Below are 17,439 nucleotides of genomic sequence, written 5' to 3' on the forward strand. Positions count from 1 at the left end.
AAGATCCAGTTCAGGGTGCACCAGTTCTCCGGATGTTTTTTCCTGATGCTTTCCTGTAGATGCCTAAGCACTTCAATGTAAAATTGTTTAGGTGTGCATGCCGAGTGCACATACCACATTCAAATTCTGGAAATTTTTGGGTCCCCCTCATATATAAGCTGCTGAAGGGATTTCAGGATTTGTTGCAGATTATCATTACAGATCATTAAGTACAGTCAGTGGTCTTCTGTTTCAGTCTGCTCAGTGTGAGCTAGCTAATACATTTTTTCATTTTCACTACTGAAACAATAATGTCAGCCTCTGTATTTCAAATGTCACTCCAAAATAGATTTTAACACGCTGACATATTCTCGTGCTGTTTGCCAGCTGTAGGGTAATAGCCCTCCATCCAGGTTGATTGAATTATATTGTGTGAATTCTGTAAGTGCAGCAACCTCTGCCATTTAGTTTAAACACTTTTACTTTATGTTCCTTAAATTCTCTGTTTTTCTGTCTGTCAACCCCATCTATTAGAGGCAGGTAAATATTGATATCATACATATTTTACTAATGGTGTTCATTATCAGTTCAAGATCATAAATGAAGACACATGGAAACACATTGAAAACCACAGGGAAAAAATCCCCAGAGCTAGAAATGGCAGCACAATCAGCATGGCTCTGACAGTTCATCAACCTCAGCTACTCGAGGTCACTCAAGTTTGATCTCAACTAGAGATGTGCATGAGGTTATTATTATTTTTCTCAATACAATTTTTTTGTACCTCTCTGTGATATTTTTTAATAAATTTAATTGGTTCTACTTCCCAATATACACTGCCTGGCCAAAAAAAAAGTCGCACAATCTAATATTTTGTTGCACTGCATTTAGCTTTGATTACGGCACACATTCGTCCTGGCATTGTTTCAACAACCATATGAAGCTTCACAACGTTTATTTCCATCCAGAGTTACATTAATTTTTGGCTGAGATCTTGCATTGAGGACAGGAGAGTCTAACCGCTCCGTAAAGTCTTCTCCAGCACATCCCAAAGACTTTCAATGGGGTTAAGGTCAGGACTCTGTGGTGGCCAATCCCTTCTTACCCTGACATGCCCATTGCTTTGGAATAGGGTAAATCTGATTTTATTAGACCACATGACCTTTTTCCATTGCTCCACAGTCCAGTCTTTATGCTCCCTAGCAAATTGAAGTCATTTTTTCCGATTAGCCTCACTAACAAATGGTTTTCTTGTGGCCATACAGCTGTTTAGTCCCAATCCTGTAAATTCTCATCACATTGTGCGTGTGGAAATGCTCTTACTTTCACTATTAAACATAGCCGTGAGTTCTCCTGTAGATTTTTTTACGATGTGACATCACCAAGCGTTTTAAAGATCTCAAGATTTTTTTCCGACTACGTTTCTGCTGTAAAGTTGACGGTTCACCAATATCCTTCCAGGCTTTAATAATGCACTGGACATTTCATAACCCAGTTCCAGTGATTTCAGCAAACTCCTTAGTTGTTTTCTTTGCTTGATGCAGGCCAACAATTTTCCCCTTCAGTAACATCTTTTCCACGACCATGGGATACGTAATCTGCCATGGTTATTTAAGAAATGAGAAGCTACACATTGCATCAGTTAAGGTTAAAAGAACTGTTGCCTGCTGAAACATATTAATCACTGCAGTAATGATCCAATCATAAGCTCTTAAGTATTTGCTTATTTAAACCCAAACAGCGACCTTTTTTTTGGCCAGGCAGTGTATAAACAAACTAGTAGCCAGTAACTCTCTATGACCTTCATCAGGAAGTTACTAAGGATGCCGTAAATGCATCATGCAGTGTAACACTTTAATGCTAATGAACATGGGCTTTTTTGTGCTGCAAGCTTCACATCTGACCACTTTGTTTTGGGGGGTTCTCCCTTCAGTCTCCTCTTCAGGAGATGAAATGCCTGCTCACTTGTGTTAATTTCTGGGGATTGACTTGGCCATTCTAAAACCTTTTCCCCTGATGAAGTCCTTTGTTGTGTTGGAAGTGTGTTTTTGGGTCATTGTCCTGCTGCATGATGAAGTTCCTCCCAATTAGATGGATGGATTTGTCTGTAAACTGGCAGACAGATTTCTGTAGACTTCTGAATTCATTCTGCTGCTACCATCATGAGTAACATCATCAATAAAGATTAGTGAACCTCTTCCAGAAGGAGCCCTGCAAGCCCAAGCCAAGACACTACCTCCACTGTGCTTGAATGATGGGCTCATATGTTTGGATCATTTCTTTGCTAATTCCAATCTGGCCTTCTGATTCTTACTGCTGATGAGTGCTCCTCTATATTTCTGCTCTCAAAGTCTTCTTTGAACAGTGGGTTGTGATACCTTCACCCCTGCCCTGTGGAGGTTGTTGCTGATGTCACTGACAGTTGTTTTTGGGTCCTTCTTCACACTCACAATGTTCCTGTCATCAGCTGCTGTTGTTTTCCTTGGCTTGCCTGTTCAATGTCTGGTTTTTAGTATACCAATTTTCACTCTTTTCCCAGCTTCAGAATGGCTGGCTTTTCTCCCAAAGACAACTTTCTGGTCTTCATGTTGGTCTATCCTTTTTAACAACAAATGTCGTCTTCACAGGCAAAAATCAGGGCTGAAAGCTGAAATTCTGATCTATCATCTCATATTAATCTTTTGATCTCAAACACAAATGTCCTCAGTGTATAGCAAAAACAAAAGAATTGGCCTTGCTGTCACATTGTATTCTCATTTCACCTTGTCAAAGCAGAGCCTGCCTTGGAGCACCCATGCACGTCACCAATAATCTGACACGACCTTCTCATCCCTGTCGGTAAACCCACTGGGAAGAATTAAGCATAAAAGTCACCTCCCGCTTATGTGAACCATGGGAAAGATCTTGGGTGATCATGGTAGTTTATCACACTTTCACTCAACACTGTCTTATTACTGCAAATTCAAGATTCTCCATAAGCCAATTTGTATGTAAATCTATGAGCAGTTTGCATTTTTCTTTAGACTCACTATTCATCTGAATTTCAATAAAATGTCTTTGGCTTATTAAAATTCTTTGGTTTATATGTCCTGATGTATTAATGAAACAAGGTTGAATATAATAATTGTTGCTCTTGTTGCTTTGTGTTAAGCCACTAGACTGTGCTTATTCAATTACTCAGTCAGAAAACGCTAATTAGGTTTCACCCAGAGACTTGGAAAGGTCATGATTATATTTAGTCCAGACATCTTTAAAGAGAGATTAATGATGCCAGCTCAGCTCACTGATGGTTCACTGAGAGTGAATGAAAGTTTCTGTTCATCTTCTCCATTTAATTATGATGTCTGTAGCTTGGATGTCCACAATGCAAATTTGGTTTTTGGCTTTTAGCTTTCTGCTTAGGTTTGGTACACATCTCTGGTTTTACAGTGAAGCCCTTTTAAGCCTTACTTCTATCAGAGTGCAATTGAATTCTTGAATCTGATTATTCAGAAGGTGTTGATTAATTTTCTGTACTCGCAGTTCTGATAGTAGTTCCATCAAATTACAGGTTTATATTAATGCACTTATTCTAATTGTATCCATAGTAAGAGCTCATTCACGGGGATTTGCATGGTGTACACAACACATAATCTAAGGCTGATAAGAAATGGCTTAAAAACATCTATGTTGAATGATTATTAAAGGAATGTATTTGTGTAAGGAGATATTTATTTAACATTTATTGAAAGAGTCTCCAGTGTTTTTGTGAGATCTCCAGTGAGATTTCACAGCCTCCAGGCCCAAACCACAAGACTGAAGAACAGCTTCAGCCACCAGGCTGTCAGAAAGCTGAACGCTCTCCCCTCTCTGCCCTCTGCCCTAAGAGTCACCGAACTGTAACTGCACGCACACGCACACACACACACACACACACACACACACACACAAAATCACACAAATGCACAAGCCACTTTTACTACTGCTGCTCTCTCTGTTGCACTACAGTGTAACCAGGTCCACTTCCACAGCTGCTGCTCTCTCTTGTTTTGCACTAAAATGTAAATATCTACACACTCACATGTGCCGTGAATGTCTCTAGTGTACATATTGTATTTTATCTTATTTTATTTTATTGTATTTTATTTTACTTTTTTTTTAGTTACTTGTCTTATGTTGGTTTCTCACACCATGGGTCTGAGGGAAACGAAATTTCAATCCTCTGTGTGTCCTGTACATATAGCAGAATTGACAATAAAGTTGACTTTGATTTTGACTTTGACTTTGTTAGCACTAATATACTAGTACTTTATTATTATTATTATTATTTTTCCCTTTTTCCTTTCCTTCTTTATTGTAATAGTACTTTATTTTATTATTATTTTTCCCTTTTTCTTTTCTTTCTTTTTAGTAAGTAAAACAAACAAACATATTCAACATAACAAGTTTGACCACTATCTCTGCAGTTGTACTAAAATGGCAGACCTACAGGGAATCGCTACATTAGTATGGCTCATAGCTCACACAGTGCTCTGTTAATTAATTCAGATGTTGAGAGAAAAATGGAAAAGGTGTTGAATCGGGGTTAAATGGTCTTGACTACACCGCAAAAGAGCGAGCTCTTCTGACCCTCCACGCAACACTTCTCCACAACATATCAATGTCCACTACTTTCACATTCATTAAGCACTTAAAGGGGAAGCTTTGTAACATTCAGTAACAGAGGGCTTTGGGCTTTCCAGTTTCTCAGTAACAGACAAGCTGTTTTGCTACAAATTGGAGTAAAAATATCACTTGCCATGTTGCTGAGAAACCACAAAGCCTCCACCTTTAAGACTTTCTTGTGGTGGAAAACGTACTGACTGTTACAAAGCACTGACACTGTAGACTTCTTCCAAAATTGTTAAATAAACTATTACTGTAGAATTAGAGAGTGCATTTTAATTTAAAACTTGCAGCTGGAACTACCAACCAAGCTGCTGTTATAGAAAATTAATCACCACCTTGTGACTAATCAGACCTGATAACACACCAGCACTGTGGTACAAAAGATTTTGTCTCACTGCACATGCATATATAGATAGGATGATCATTCTGCTTTCTATTTTACCTCAAGTTATGACATGTCTAGCAGAAAGAATTGTTTTCATTCATATTGGAAATGTCCAAATCATAAGAAGTCTGTCAGATTCAACATTCACATTATGCTAGGAAAAATATCACATTAGCAGTGTAATATCCACATGCCGAGCAGTAATGGCACTGATATATGGATGTTGAGGTTCCAGATAATGACCCTTGTCACATCCTTCCACTCATCGTGTCAGCTGTATAAAAGTAATAATACATGGTTTTGTTATCACTTTTCCTCTTTTTTGAAATAAATATTATTTCCTGTATCTGATACACCTCCAGTTTGACCAGTTTCTCAAGCAGCTACAGGTTTTTGCTTCAGTTCATCTTTAAGTGCTATCAATATGTTTAAAGGTGCAATGATTTTTTTTTTTTTACATTTTGAACACTAACATTTGGTTCATCTCATAATTAGTCATTTTTAAATAAAATTTAAGTATCAGCTCAGAAAAAAAATAAAAAATTAAGCTTCTGTGATGATTCACAGAATCGCTTTGTAAGCTGAAAAATAATAAAGAGCACCACATTTATCCAACACAACACAAGAAGGCATCTCTATTTTTCTACATGCTTATCATCTGTTGTCTGTGTCTAAATGCTTGTGTCTCAGCCAAAGTATTTGTGTATAAGTTTTTTGGGGCACAATTTTGAATAGAAAAACTGAATGGAAATGCTGTATTTGTTTGCATTTTGAGTTTCAAAACAGCTAGCTTCAGCAAACTTGAGCCAAAATTGCTAACTATCTTCAAAAAGAAGACATTTTTTGGATGTTTTTTTTTCTTCCCCACTGGATCCTTCTTCCTCAGTGTAACATTATAAAACACACAGCTTGTAATTATTACAAAATATATTTCTTTGTACACTTTTCTATTATGTAAACCTGAACAGGCTGCATGCGCAGATCATGTATCATTATATCATTAACTTTCATGATTGAAGTATTCGGTATGGAATTTTCTTAAAGCACCGTTCCTAGCTCTGGATCACCTGGGAAATATTTCTGTAATTTCAGCATCTCTGAACTGTGAATGATCTTTCGCAGGAAAGCAATCTTCCCTCTTTAAATAGACATATTGCGCAGGCTCCTTATTTCCAGGTCACAGACTTGGCTTTGTTATAAACGGAGGATGAAACACTCAGAGTTTTTGGGGTTAGGAGAAGATACTGAGTGCCTTCAGTGTGTGTATAAGCAAATCCATGAAAGCACAGTCAGCTAAGCCAAACATTGCTCACATCCTCAGAGCATTAGGTAATTTATAGAGTGCACAAACACACACACACACACACACACACACACACACACATTTGACTTACTATACTCGTGAGGACTTTTCATTAACAAAAATAAATGAAGATCCTTAATGCTTTGCTAGACCTAAACGTAACCGTAACCTTGACTGCAGTAACTTAAAGGACATCATTTGGCTCTTTTATTTATTTTTTATTTTTGTTTTTTAAGCTACAGCTATTGTATAAAAAAAGCAGTTTTCCATGTGAGAACTAGCCGAATGTCCCCATAAAGTCATGCCCATGAAGATATAAAAACATGCCCACGCATATACACACATCAACTAAACGGCAGGGAGCTGTAAATGGATGAATCATTTCATACGACCCATGCAAATTCATGTCAGATTGCTCTCAGGTACCTGCTGAAATATGCCAGCTGTTTCCAGAGTATTAATCAGAGGATGCAAATTGTCGGATTAGCCAGTGGACTGAGTCATTTGATGCAAATCACTTGTGCGTAAGCTTCACAGATGGACGTCTCTGATAACAACCTGCACAGACTTGCTGGAACAACCGAGTGGAACGATTTCAGCATTTACGTCTTAAAATTATGAAAGGAGTGTTTATAAAAGTGAGCTGTGGACATCAAACAAATTCTGGATAAAATTCCCTGTTCTGCTGATGGCAGCTTTGGGTCACAGCTGTCCAGTGGCACAGTTTCTGATGACTATGCCTTTTTCTTTGAGTCGTAATATCTCTGTCAGAAAAAAAGCAGTCTTTTATATTTGCACTGGACATGTGTGTAGAATGAGAAGTATGTTAGAGGAAGAGTTTACAACCCCCCTCTGAATTCATGTGGTGCTCATAGCTACTTTTAAGACAGGGCTTTCTATTTGTACTTGTATCTGCTACATTTATCTTCCCTCTCCTGGTAAAAATACATAGCACTTTATTATCCATCTGAGAAAAAAATCCCTCTGTCTTTTCCTTACATAAGCAAATTTTAAGACAATGCCAGAAAATCACAAACTCAATTTGTCTTTTTAATAAAATTCCACAAAACATACTGCCCTAGAGATTGCCTACTGCATTACACATAAAATGTCATCTACTTCAGTATACTGTATGTGTGCCTGCTTTACACCAATCAAAAAGAGGGGATGCAGTTTTATAGGTTTATATGAATATTATAGCTTAGCAATTGATAATGTTTGAAAAATGTAATTTTGGTGAAACAAAATGAGCATATGAAAAAAAAAAAAATCTGTTTTGGGTTTCACTAATATGCTGGAGATTTTCTCACTCCAATGGTGGTTAAAGCTGTCACAGCATTCCCATGCAAGAGGTTTTGTCTTAATCAGGGAACACAGAATGCAGATATATCTTTATAATATCTTATATATATAATATAATAATATCTTTTGCTCAATCATATGCTATGACTGACTAAAATGTACTGGTGAAGTATCAAAACACCTAATAGTTGTACGAGTAAATGTCTTTAATAGAATATTAGAGTATAAAATTTCTTCTTGTATGGGACCCGTTATTATAAGCTGTTATTACATTGAGCACTGTTGTACATCTTGATCTGGTAATACTCTCAGGCGATTTGTCTGGAGTACATCCAGGATAATGCTTAATGCACTGCACTCCAAAGTCAAGGAGTGTGAATTCAAGTCCTCTCATGGGTGTTCAAGTAGCAGAGGGCCATGACCCAGATAATAAACCAGATAAAAATCCCCCTAATTATGTGCAAAAGAAAATATATGCATAAAAATATGACAGCTCCTGCCACTTACTTAGTGTCTATGGTATGTGGTATAGACTAAGAATGTTATTCACGCTTAACTGTGCAAAAAGACACATTGTGGAAGTTCACAAGCATTTCTGTATTAGTGGACCTGACGGCTGGATACCCAACACTACCACACAGCCAGTGTTGGACCTTCAGCTATATTTATTCGTCAGTCCTGTTGTATTCTGTCTTTCAATTAGGATAAAAGTTCATGCTGAATTAATAAATATTGTTAAAGATTTTCTTTAAAGCAGTAAAAGTCCCAAAGCCTAAATGATAAAACTCGAAGTAAAAACACATAGCGAACTTTAAGTTCTTTAAGAACTTATTTTTGAATGGTACTTTAAGTGATAGAGTTGGGCATACTGATTATTAGTGTATTAGTGTATAAGACATGTAGCAGTAAGTTATTCGCTGTTGTAATTATTCAGAGTTGACAGTAATCTAATCACCAACTGGTTTCCAAAGCCACCTGACTTGTTCGTGTGTACCGTCTCAGCAAAATTATCTCTGTTTTTAATTAAGTCTCCCTGATTTAAAGCCAATCTTATCCTATGCTTCAATCAGGTTGGCAACGTGGTGGAAAGAGAAATACATGCTTATAGAGAGAGATTTCTGATAACAACAACACTCCATTTAAAATACAGTTTACTTCATTAGTTCAAGAGCCAACATCAGACAACATGAAGATTACATATAATATCTGATTTAGCAACCATTGCTGTTTTTTTTTGTAAGAAAGGGGTGTTAGAAAAAAAAACCTTCAGAATTAACACAGTCATAACCTGGTCACCGATTAGAGTTGTTCAAGTCAGAAAAATATTGAGAATAATAGTAATAATGCAGGAAAATAGCTTTGTTAAATAGATTTGTTAAACGAAACACTTTGTTCCCAGGCCTTGGTCATTTTCATAAAAAAAAAAAAGATTGTTCTGTCACTTGCACACTGCAGGTTTTTGCTTATATGGATCTATTATTGCTTGGTGTAAAAGTGTTGTTAAATAATCAGCTTTTGCATTATCAAAGCCTCTGAAGGAAGTTGTTTCTGAGCCTAGATCAGCATCCCTATTATGTGATGTTCTCACAAAAAAAGGTACTAATTTGGTTGTCACTGTGCTGCCAACCTCAAGGGTACTGTCTTTGTACCTTTTGTGTGTATCTTTAAACCATAAAACAATGGCTGTAATTTAAATAAGTTTTAAAGGTACACAGCATTCAGTTTCTATGGTGAAAAATTCCATTTCAGGGGTATGAAGTAGATAGACTTGAGGCTTCCAACCCAATGAGAACCAGTGGTGCAGTTCAGTACATTGTAAAACAAATAAACAGGAACCAATAAACATGAGGTAATTGTCATGGCGCGTTTGTGTGTGTTTGTTGCCCTGTGATGGACTAGCATCTCATCTGGAGTGAATTCTCAAGCCTTGAGCCCAGTGATTCCAAACTCTGGATCCACCACTACCCTGTTGTTACTCAAACTGACTTCATAAATGAATGCTATACCCACTGTTCCCTCTAAGCTGGACTTCTGATGATGCTCCCATGCAGAAAAAAGTAAATCCATTCAGAACAGTGAATCAAAAATGTGTATAAAAAAATTTAATCAATTGAAATATACTGACAAGTGATTGCAGTGCTGTTTGTACGAGCCATAGTTTCACTTAATTCTCATAACTTCATTAAGTATTTCTTTCTTTTTTTCTTTTTTTTTTTTTGAAAGCCCAGTCAGGAATTCATGTCAAATTCAGAATTCCCAACCACAAGTAATCCTAGGTTGAAAACAACATTAATGGTGTGCTTAGCAAGCCATGTTAAATGTTCAACACACCTGACAATCACCTGTCTTGTTAGCATAGAAGTGCTGCCAAGAGTTGTCTTCTGAGGCTAGCCGGCTAATGATAAATAGTGTGGCTCATGCTGCATTTCTTCTCCAATGGCAGAAAGGTCTGCCAATGGAAATACACTATATGGCCAAAAATTTGTGGGCACCTGGCCATCACACCCCTATCTAATCTTGAACATCCCATTCCTAAACCATGGCCATTAATATGAACTTGGTTTCCCCTTTGCTGCGATAACAGCCTCCACTCTTTTGGGACAGGTTTCTGCTAGATTCTGTAATGTGGATTTGTGCTCTTTCAGCCACAAGACCATTACAGAGGGAAGGCTCTGATGTTGGGAAGAAGGCATAGTGTGCAGTCAGAGTTCCAGTTCATCCCAAGTGTGGTTGAGGTTAGGGCTCTTTGCAAGCCAGAGCACACCATGGCAAACCATGAGTTCATGGCGCTTGCTTTGTGCACAAGGGCATTGTCATGCTCGAACGAGATTGAGCTAGGCCTCTTAGTTCCAATGAAGGGAAATCTGAATGCTAAAGCATGCAGAGGCATTCTAGACAATTGCTTGCTTCCAACTTTGTAGCAATAGTTTAAGGGAAGGCCCACATATGGGTAGGATGGTCAGGTATCTGCATACTTTTGGCTATGTAGTGTAGGTTTTGTTAAGTAAAAAATATTAGTGGGAACATTGGCTATACCTCTTCATATTTATATTACACAGCTTATATCTGTGTCATTTTGACCCAAGAATAAAACAGATAACATGGTGAAATATCAGTCAAATATCATCATATCATATATACACAGATAACATGGTTATATATCATCAAATATCAATTGACACCAACTGTGTTTAACTAAAAATAAAGAAGTTGGTAAATTTACTCTATGTAACATTAACTCCATGTTCTAGTCTTTATAGGGCTAGATCTGAAGACTTCTAAATGTAATATGTATATGTACTAGATCATGGCATGGGTTCAGGCTTAACTGAGATTATTAGTTGCTTGATAACGTTTAGTTGCTTTCGCACAATAAAACAAGAGATTAGAAGGAAACAAGAGATGAAAGATTATCAAACCCCGCTCTGCACCACATTCCCTTCGAGACTTTTGTGCCACTCAACTCAACCCATCATCCCTCAGGACACAAAGAATACATGTATCAAGACTATTCTTTGTACAGACACCCAGGTGGTGGAATGAACTTCTGAACTGAATACGTGTCTCTTCACCACGCACAAAAAAACTTGAATTGTATTGTTTTTGTTGCACTAACTGCTCTAACTTAATAGTTATAACAGCTTGATGCTTGGATTGTATTATGTCTTTGAATGAAAAGAGCCTGTCAAACAAATAAATGTAATGCAATTTATTGCACTGCAATGACAGACAGATATTATTTCAGTGTTTTAAAATGAAAACATTTTCTGTGGAATGTTTACACCAGCCTCAGGCAAGGGCACTTGAGGGAAGATAACATGCCTACAAATTGGCACTCCTTGTCTTGTAATAGTGAGCTTGCTGAAAGCAGAGTGATGAGTATATGCCAGCACCAAAACAGAACTGTCTTCATGTTTATTTGAACATGCAAGTCAGGCACAGTGCTGAAGGACTGGATTTAGAGACTCCTATATGTTTTAGAGCCACAGTTGCCAAGTGTTAGCAAAAGTTTCGGCCCAAGCGCATCTTAAAAACACACAAAATCACCTGAAACTGATTTCAGCTCAAAAGAATTTGGCCATTGGAAAAGGGAGACACATTTTTCCTCTTAACCTCAACCTTTGTGTCAGAAATGAGCTCATTTCTTTGCAGCATCTCGCAGCAATCTTGCAGCAATTCGCAATCTTTTTTTTTTTTATATCATTGCATGGTACAACCATTATCTACGCCATATCCCCCTTTTCCCTCTCCCAATCTTTGCAGTATGTCTTACAAAAGAAAAGTTTCTGTACAACGTAAATGCTGTCTTTACTTAAGTTTCGCTTCTTATTATTTTTTATTTTTTAGAAGTTGATTAGATTTATTTCAATTATTTGGCTTACAACAAAGACTTGATGTCTGTAGTTTCAAAGATTCAACACATTTTAAAGTAGTTCATGATGGTCCATGTTGGAAAACTCATTTAACATTTAATAGTATTTACTAAAATCATACAAAAACGTTTTTGAATGGGTTTTAAAGAGTGATCTTTTCTAAAAGGAAAGCCATTAGAAAGATCCTTTAGGGGTTTCTTTCAAATTGACAAAGAAAAGAACTTTTAAGGATGCTAGATAGAGCCTTTTTTGGCTATAAAATATAAGGAGCGTCCAAAATATCTGTAATGGTTATAGGAAATAAATAATTTTAGTTTGAATAAGGTTTTGTGAACCACTCTGTAAATCACACATGACTGAAATAAAAATTGAGAGAACCTTTCAGCCTTCAGTCACAATTTGTTTGAAGTGAATTGTTGGGACAAGTTGAAGTCAGAGTGCTCTTGCCCTACATTGTTAATAGAAGAGTGTGATAGGTGTGTTTGAGTGTGTGTGTGTGTGTGTGTGTGTGTGTGTGTGTGAGAGAGAGAGAGAGAGAGAGAGAGAAAATAATGGCTGATACAGTGACATGACAAATGTCAGTGACAAGGGGAAAGTCAGCATAGGGCGATGGCTGCACATTTAATTTTCTTTATACTACCCTTTCATTACTGTAGCTTTAAATGTTCTTAAAATAAATTTGATTTATTATATAAACATAATTTATATGTATACTGAAATATAGAGTACATTATTTAAATGGACACAATAATATTTTAGCTGATATTGATTGATTTTCATTCCAAAACATTCAACTCACAGAATACATTTAAAAATTATTAGAATTGTAATTGGATTCAAGTCGATATATTTATGCACGGACTTGTTTTTTTTTGAGTTATTGAAGTTTGAATTACACCCTTTCAATACAAGTGACATGTCAAACTGGTTAATAACTATATAAGAGCCCAGATGTAATAACGTTGATAATTGTGGGCTGGGATTTCCACCACAACATTTTTTTTTAATTTTGAGGACCATGGCTCTATAGCTAGCCTGATTACAACACCATATTGAAATCAGGGTGCCTGTTGATGGTACGCTCATGGATCACACAAAGTGCTACAATCTAATTACCAAATTCCATGTGTACACAACTCCATCCATCAAGATACATAAAAAATATATTTTTTGTCTGACTGACTTTATGGCTAGTGTTTGTAGCACTACTGGGAACTAGCATTTGCTTCAACCTTTGTGTTTAGGTATTGCTCTTTCTGTTTTTTCATTATGAGTGATTATTGATTTGAGATCAGTGTAGTTGCTTCAGTGTCACTGAGGTGGAATTTAAGAAATAAAAATGATAATAAAAAGATCCAGATCCAGATTTTCTAACATTTTATACCTATGATCTAGCCCAATCTGCTCAGAATAAGATGTGATTATTGGTGATCTGATGTTCCTCTATAGCTCACAGGTTTTTCTCTGACAAAAAAAGTGCTTTCATCTTTGCTCGGCTTTTAAAGAAAGAGCCACACTTATACCTGGATCAGGTCTGGAGAAGAGTACAATTGTCTATTATATCCTCAGATTCAGAAGATTTAGCAGTTTTAACCCAAGGTCAGATAGAGCTATTCATCTGAAATGACATTTCCACATGATTGACAGACTGGAGAGAGGAGCAGCCTAAATAGACATCGAGCCACTTTGCCACTCCATTGCACAGCTACATGTACATCTAATGCTCCTCAAAAAGTGCTGGATAAATAGCAATTAATGTTCAGAGGAAAATAATATTAATGTATAATATATATGTTGGACTAACAACAATTTAAGGAGCCTAATTTGCAAAAAAGCATTGTGCTATCTTACTATGTTTGACTGTGACTCTATTATACCAAAGCTCTGTTAAATTTTCGATTCTGATTAGTCAGAATGTATTGATTAATCTTGTATAACAGCAGGTCTGAGATTAGTCCTGCCTGTAATCAAAATTCCAGATTTATATTAATGCACTTGCTCTAACATGGTATCATTTTTTATAGTAACAGCAAATTCACAAGCATTGGTATGGCGATCGATCTACATGATCTAAGGATAGCAATAAAAACATGTTATTTAGCAAAGAAACATGTATAATCATTTATATTGTGAAGTTTTCTGTTGATGTTTATTAACATTTATGGAAGGAGTCTCCAGTCTCACTTTGCAGTGTCCAGTATCACTTTATAAACAATCAGTATTTTGTCTGCAGTGAGAAATTATTGAGGCCGAAGGACTTTTTCTGTAATGTGACAATCTATGCTTTTTTTTTTTTGTCTTATTAACATCAACCACTGTTTATGGCAGATATAACATAAATGACAACAGGAGCTTACTTGTCTCACAGATGTTCCAGAACACTAAATGCAACTGTAAACAGATAAACATACGATGTATCATACTTTAATAAATCAAAATTTTTTTTTTTTTTTGGAAAATGAATTGCTGTGGTATTACAAACCGAAAACACTTTTGGATGTGCTGGTATTGGAAAATAATCAACTTCAGTGTGATAACAGAATTTCTGCTTTGTGTCAGACATTACACCACCCTGATTATTATCAATGATTATATTCCTATAAGAGCAGGACCTGAAGTGTTTTATACTTTACTCATAGCACACTGTTTCATTCCCTGTATTCACTGTTAACAGTATGTATATGGTATTAAAAATAGCACTATGAATTTCACTGTAACACAAGGTTAAAGACATTTAATAGAAAAACAAACAAAAAAACAATCCCCAGTAATAATTAATAAAAGTAAAAGCTCCCATGAACTAATTTAGATTTAAATCTATTTTCTTGGATAGAAAAATGCCCAGTTTCTATAATACTATGCAGTTATTTTGTGTATTCCCCAGCAGTTTTGAATAGCATGAACAACTTTTTACTGGGCAAGCAGCTCTGTTTCTTCAATTACCTCTGATATATTGCATTCCATATTTCAGTTGTGCAGGTGTGGAATAATGACTGGAGGAGAAAGCCAGGCCATTAACATGATAGTTGGGTGAATGGCAGGCTTAATAGCTTAATAGCTCAATACTGCTAAATGTGGTTAAATAAATAATAGTGCACAGATTGCATGGACTGGCAGGTTGTGAATAACTCAGAGTCTAATAAATGCTAAAAGAATCTTTTTAAGGTAGTAAGTGTCTATCTAAATTATGGCTGAATGATTTATGTCCTGTAACAATGTATGCTTGAGTGCTGAGTTTGTGGATGGATGGATGGCTTGGTTCCAGTGCTGTGATAGTTTGTGGGCACAGACATGGAACTGGTGATGAGGTTATTATGGAGGGCACTGATAGACTCTGCCCTCTACCTTCTCCTGCCTGTCACCTGTGTACACACACACACACACACACACACACACACACACACACACACACATGCTTGCTCACTTGTCCCACAGATCACAGTTTCTTAAAAATGATCTCCCCCCACTGCTCTTTGTTTCAGACGTTTAAATGTAATTCAGCAGCCAAATGTGTTTTTCGAAAAATTACAGTCATTTAATAAGCAATTAAAAGATTAGGATGTCAACACTCCATAGGAAATTGTATCTTAAATCATTTTCAAAAGATTACCATAATCAGGATGATGCCAACAGCATGTTAGGGAAAAAAAGTTCCAAAATTATGTACTATAAAATATTTTACTATAAAATATTAAATAGGTACTGTGCGAAAGACTTAGGCACATGCAAAGAAATTCTATAGAGCAACGATACCTTCAAAAATAATGAGATTAAATGTTTCTACATTAAAAAAATGCTATAAAGAGCAGTAAACAGTACTAACTGAAACAAAGTCAGTATTTGGTGTTTAACATCCTGTTGCTTTAAAAAACAAAAAGTAGTCTCAGGTACAATTTGTGCAGTTTTATAAGGAAATGAGCTGTAAGTGTTACTGAGCATCTTGCAGAAGCAGCCACAGTTCTTCTGGAGACTTTGACTGTCACACTTGCTTCTTATTTCTGCAGCAAAACCCAGCAGCCTTCATTATGTTTTTTGTTTGAAAAGAGGTCTCTAACCTAATTTGCTGCTTTCTTTACTGGCATACAAACATTTCTCTGTAACAGTTAATTTTGTGCTGGAAAACTAATGTTTGGAAATCTAAAATGTTTTTATTGACTCGATAATGTACAGTCATAAAATAAAAAATCTAAAGCCAAGTTTGTACTAAAAAAAAAATAGGGTGCCTAAGGCTTTTGCACAGTGCTGTATAATACTGAATATACTGTTCTGATTTAACATGCAGTACCCTAGTCGATTTTAAATTGATTTTAAAATGCAAACATGATACTGAGCTCTTTTGTCTCATTTCTGGCAAATTTTTTTTTTTATATAAAAATTGAATGCATCACTTTTGCGTGCAATGTGAATATAGATCAATATTAACCAAGGGAAAAAAACAAACAAACAAACGAACTAAGAAAAAATCCCTGATAACTTAGCTCTAAATTGTTCCAGGTGAATAAACCTCAGGAATATGAAATTTGGGTGAGTAAAAACTCAAAAAATGTTAAAAGATTAGTTTATTGCTATCTTTTTTAACCACAGGTGGTCATGATTTCTCTCCCTTTTTACCTCATGGTTTCTCCAGCTCGAATCCTATTACTGTTAGCATCTGTTACTAAGCTCCCTGTGTCTAGTTTGTATGTCCTTGATCTTTTTTTGTATGAATACCCCTTTATCTGTCTGTCTTTGAAAAGTCCTGCATGTGTATGCCCCGGTTTCTGAGCTTGTGGCTTAACCAAGAATAAAGATATGCCTCTGTTCACTAATAGAAAGACACATGTAATGACATACAGCCATCTCCAAAACCATGTAAAAAAAACAATAACGAGTGCATGATATAATCCTGTAAGTTACATTTCAGCCAGAACTACTGTCAGAGTTGCTGTTCTAGACAATTAATCAAAAATATCAGAGAATTCAACAGTGCTGTGGCATAAAGACATTTAATGCTCATAGATCATGTAGAAATCTTGTTGACAATAAAGGGGTCAGTTGAGTTTGTACATCTGAGGTGCCACATGGCTGTTCTGTAATTGGATCAGATGTGTTCATTGAAGAAAAGGCAATGGTGGTGAGGGTCACTGCAGGTATCAAGAGATTCAGTTGGCTTTATGAAGCCAGTTTTAATTGAAGGAAAGATCCGCAGGAGCTTCTTCCTTCTTCTCTCCCCATTGTTAATGAGGGAAAATGTGCTTTCTTTATCTGTCTCTCTGGATGGCCAGCACTGGCTTACAGGAAGGCTTTTAACACTCATTCTGTTCAGATTGTGACATGCACACAACTCTGCCAAGAGCCACAGGACACACACAAGCAAGTTTCCACTGAGTGTTTGAAATGCTTACAAGCTGTTTTTATTCTCAGCTGCCCATTGAGACAAAAAAAGATTTATTCAACAATTGGAAACCTGA

Source organism: Pangasianodon hypophthalmus, chromosome 17 (assembly GCF_027358585.1).
Source record: "Pangasianodon hypophthalmus isolate fPanHyp1 chromosome 17, fPanHyp1.pri, whole genome shotgun sequence".
NCBI lineage: Eukaryota > Metazoa > Chordata > Actinopteri > Siluriformes > Pangasiidae > Pangasianodon > Pangasianodon hypophthalmus.